Source organism: Metopolophium dirhodum, chromosome 1 (assembly GCF_019925205.1).
Source record: "Metopolophium dirhodum isolate CAU chromosome 1, ASM1992520v1, whole genome shotgun sequence".
Lineage (NCBI taxonomy): Eukaryota > Metazoa > Arthropoda > Insecta > Hemiptera > Aphididae > Metopolophium > Metopolophium dirhodum.
In genome coordinates, this window is record NC_083560.1 from 156,610,715 (window position 1) to 156,615,714 (window position 5,000).

Below are 5,000 nucleotides of genomic sequence, written 5' to 3' on the forward strand. Positions count from 1 at the left end.
GTGACGCGCATGAATGGATTAACGAGATTCTCACTGTCCCTATCTACTAGTGTTGGTCTGACAGCCATACAGTGCGGACGTGTTTTTGAGGTGCTCCGTGTACAACTCAAGTTCCGAACGGGTTAGAGTAGTTAAATTTTTGCGTTCTTAGTACCAAAAGATTCGTCTCGAGTAGACGCTTCTACTGGTGCATCGAGCGCGAAAATCGGTTAGGTTAGCAAGGCGTGAGGGCGTTTTTAGTCTGTCGCAAGCGTAAACTCTTTGTTTACGCCCGACCGGCAAAACCCTTTCAGCGATTTCTCGGGCTGTATTGCGAATTTCGCGTCGGACGATACACCGTTGAATTCGTGCTGTTCTAGCGCTAATTTTGGTGTAGGCCGCGCGAAAGTTCGACTTTCAGTGCCGAAGTTAGGCTCAAAAAGTTCGCGAGCGAACAGAAGGTCACAGAATCGAGGTACGACATCGCGGTTTGGACAGTCGAATAGTCTTTTTTAAGATAAATCGACGGGCCCGAGCTGCGTTTTCGTGCAGCGATTTGCGGCCCCAGGAGCGGCGATCAAAGTTCCGGCGGGCGAGAGACGCGCGGCGGATCGTGCGGGTGCGCGCGGACCGACGCCAACGCGTGACGTGTCCGAGTGGCGTACGTGCGGCGCGCGGTGTTTAGGATCGTGCGAGTGCGCGCGGCCTGAGTGGTCACCGCCCCCGGGAAACTGCGAGTGCGCGAGCAAGTGTGCGGGCGCGCGTGAACGTGCGAGTGCGTACAACCGGTCCCCCCCAGTGCAACGCTCTGGTGGGCGAGTGCGCGGTGCGTGCGCGTACGCGAGTGGCGCGTTAAAATTCCCGCGAACAGACCGGTGTCGATTTTGAGTCGGTCTGTATAAGCCTTAGGGCGAACACGTTGCTGCGCTGCCGCCATCAGGTAAGGTGTTAGGATTTATATTATATAGGTTAAGGTAGCATAGTTCCAGTGCCGTTAGTACTCCCCACTCGCAAAGGAGGAAAAGGCGCTGCCACTAGGGTAGGTAGGCTCGATAGTTGTATTTAGGTTAAGTCCAAGAGCGCGGTCAGTCATGTCTGACATGGAACTGACCGACGAAGAGGGGGGATGCCTGGAAGAGGTAAGGGCGGGTGCACCGGCGGCGGGGGTCCCAGAGGGGGACACCGTCGCCAAGGTACAAAAGAGGAAGAGGGTGGACGGTCCAGAGGAGGAAGGCATTTCTGAATGCTCCTCCTTTGGTATTTCATCCTTTCCTCAAAAGGCAAGGAATATTGGTAGGGACCTGGACGCGCTCCTTCTGGCAGAGAAGGAGAAGCGAAAGATTTCGGCGGCCGCTCTGCGGACAATCTTGGAGATCAGGGAAAGGTATGAGGCCTTGCTCGATGAGGCCTATAGGCAGAACACGGTTCTGCAAGGTAGGGTCGAGGAGGCGAGGCGGTCTCAGTCGAGACCTGAGGTGCGCGAGGTTGTGGTGGAGAGGACGGTTGCGCCATCTCCGCCCAAGAAGAAGAAGAAGGTCGAGGACAAGGCCAAGGCCAAGTCTGCGGCTGCTAAGGAGAAGGTGAAGGGAAAGGTAAAGGAGCAGCCGTTTGTGGAGGTTGTGAGCAGGAAGAGCAAAAGGAAAAAGAAGAAGAAGAAGAAGAATGAGGAGAAGCCCAAGGAGCAGCCGAGAGTGGCCACCACCACCTCCAAGAAGGTGGCTAAGGCCATCGAGAGGGAGAAGGCGAGGGCTCCGGCCCGCGCCTTCGTCGTCTCGGTGGGGGCTGCTGGGGCCAGTGAGGCCAAGAAACAGCTCTGGGCCGATCTGGTCAAGGGGGTGGCGGTGCCCAAGCTTGGCGGCTCTGCGAAGCTCCCGAGAGGAGATCTGGTGGTTAGGCCGGCTGACGAGGCCACGTATGCGGCCTTGAAGGCCATGGAAAAAGACGGTAAGGGTGTGAGAGAGGAGAGTGCGAGATGGCCGACCGTACTAGTGTATGACGTGGATAGGGAAATTCCTAAGGAGAAGCTCGCGGGCCAGATCGTGGATCAGAACCCGGAGCTTGGTCTGGACAAGGAGGCCGTGGTCCCCCTCTTCATGAAGGGGCCCAAGACGGACGAGCTTGTTTGGTGGGTCTGCTCGGTTAGACCAAGCGCCTTCAAGACTCTGGTAGGAAAGAGTCTTTTCATCGGGTTGGCCAAGTGCAAGGTCAAGGAGTACGTTGACGTAGTCAGGTGCTTCAAGTGCCAGCATTTCGGTCACAGGGCTCTGAAGTGTGTGCAGACGGTGGACACTTGCGGGCGCTGCGCGGTCAAGGGCCATAGGGCCAAGGACTGCAAGAGCGTGCCGGTCAAGTGCGCCAACTGTGGCCTGGCTGCTCAGTCGGGGCACAGCGGTTGTGTGGCTCTTCACAAGGCGACCATCACGGTTGCCCGTAGGACAGATTTCGGCTCAAAATGATCTCTTCGACCTACTGTGTAGTCCAACTGAACATGAACGGGAATCATCTCGTCTCAGATCAGATACTGGACTACAGCAGGGCTAACGGGGTTGAGGTGCTTCTGCTTCAGGAAGTGCTGACCTCGGGAGACAAGTTGCTAGGTTTTGACTACCGCGCCACGAAAGTGGTTCTCAGCAGTAGGGACGGTAGTGCAGGGGCTGCCATAGTTGTCCTAAATCAGGACATCGAGGTGGTAGCCCTGCAGGGGCTCAGCGATAGGTTCTGCGCCGTGGCCAGTCTCAGGAAGAGACATGGACAGGCGGTCGTGTTCGTGTCAGCTTACTTCAAGTACAGCATCCCGACACGCATCTTTACGGACAGGCTAGGTGATATTCTTGATAGGGTCAACCAAGACGTCGTGATAGGGGCCGACGTGAACGCGCACTCGCCGCAATGGTTCAGTCGGCCGGGCAACAACTCGGGTTCAGCCCGGGGGACCCACGTCGAATCCCTGATCGCGGCGAAACACTTGACGGTGCACAACCAGCCTGGCCACCTCGACACGTACGAGAGGCCGGGTATGGGGGCATCGAACATAGATGTTACGCTGACGAGAGGGGGTTCACTGACGAACTCAGTCTCTGAATGGGAAGTGCTCGATGTCACCGACAGCGACCACAGGACCATCAGATTCAAGATCCGCGTCGGATCAGGGTCGGAGGGACCCGCGGTAGGGAAAAGTCGATTCAATGTTAGGAAAGCCGACTGGGATAGGTTTAGGTGGGTTCTGGCCCAGAAAGTTCTTGGTGAACATGAGACCATGGTGGGCGGTTGCGGACAGGTAGCGGAGTCTCTTACGCGTGCTCTCGGGCATGCCATGGAGGCCTCCATGCCCCGCTCCCGTAAATCCGTCAGGATGAAACCGCCATGGTGGGACGCCGGACTCGAAGAGTCCAAAAGGCGCCTCAATAACTTCAGACGCACCATGGACTATAAAGTCTCGGATAGGGACCAATTCAGAGTGCTCAGGAACGAGCACCTGAAAAAGATTAGGAAGGCCAAGATGGAGTCGTGGAGGAAGTTCGCTACCTCCAGCAACTCGGACATCTGGGGCCCGGTCTATCGTTGGGCTAGGAATGGATCTTCTAAGAGTAGGGTACCAAACGCTGTGCTTCGAGAAGACGGAACCTTCACGGTGACGGCTTTGGAGACGGCCGAGTGTCTGTTGGAGAGCCTAATCCCTAGGGACAGGGCTGCTCCTATCTTTGAGGCTGAGAGAGTAGGAAGAGTGAGACCAGAGGTCACGGAGGCCGAGGTTAAGGCGGCTGTCTGGAGGATGGCCCCTAACAAAGCTCCGGGACTGGATGGGATCACCGCTGGGGTACTCAGGAAGGCGTGGGGCGTCATCGGCTTGCCGCTGACCAACGTCCTGAGAGAGTGCCTCAGGAAGTCGGAATTTCCGGACTGTTGGAAGACAGCAGAGGTGGTGATCATCAGGAAGGGAGAGGACAGAGACCCGAGTCTTCCTAAGTCATATAGACCAGTCAGCCTGCTTTCGGCACCGTCAAAAGTGCTGGAACGGCTGGTGGTGGACAGGCTTGAGGAGGAAACGGGGGGCGCTCTTTCAGCAGAGCAACATGGTTTCAGGGTCGGTAAGTCCACAATCAGCGCGATCAAGTCGTGTCTGGATTGGGTGGACAACAGTGAGGAGATGGTGGTAGGAGTCTTTCTGGATATCTCAGGAGCCTTCGACAACCTGAGATGGAACGTTCTGATTAGGGACATGATGGATCTGGGGGCATCCGATGCAACTAGATCTATCATACAGAGCTATCTGACGGGCAGAAGGGCGGTGCTCTCGGTGGAGGGAGCGACAGCATTCGCGGATCTCACCAGAGGCTGCCCTCAAGGCTCACAGTTAGGGCCAAGTCTTTGGAATTTATCTATGGATAGGGCGTTGGTCACCAACACGGACGATAGGGTCAAACTGGTCGCGTACGCGGATGACCTGGCGGTTCTTATTGCGGGCTCCGATCTCGAAGAAATTCAGGGGAAAGCGAGAGCGACGCTCGGCGCCTTGCGCGAGTGGGCGAGCCGAAGAGGTCTAACCTTCTCGGCAAGCAAGTCTCAAGCGATCCCCCTGAAAGGAGGGCTGCGGCCGGGGTTCACTGTTCCCTTCGGGACAGAGGACATCGTGGCTGTGAGTTCAGTTAGGTATCTGGGCGTTGAATTGGACAGTAGGCGAAATTTCTGGGCGCACGTGAGCGGCGTGGCCGGAAAGTCCGACTCTCTGTACAGTAGGCTTAGAGCGGCATCGTCTGCGGACTGGGGTCTCCGACAGTCCACCTCCGCCGTAATATACAAGGCAGTCTTCCTGCCTCGTATCACTTACGCTGCGGAGATCTGGTCGAAAGGAGTCCTCACGGCGAAGGCGATAAAACTCCTCGGCAGCAAGCAGAGGAGGGCCCTTCTCTCTCTAACAGGGGCATACAGAACGACCTCAACGGATGCGTTGCAGGTTGTTGCTGGGCAGCTGCCTCTAGATTTGGAAATCCGATGGCATGTGGTTAGGATCAAAAGGAAAG

At 56.7% G+C, this 5,000-nt stretch overlaps 1 pseudogene; it reads left to right on the forward strand.

Annotated features, from left to right (window-relative positions):
• The window catches only part of LOC132937753 (large subunit ribosomal RNA), a 2,899-nt pseudogene extending 2,733 nt beyond the window's left edge, over positions 1-166 (forward strand).
• The last annotated feature ends 4,834 nt before the right edge of the window (positions 167-5,000 follow it).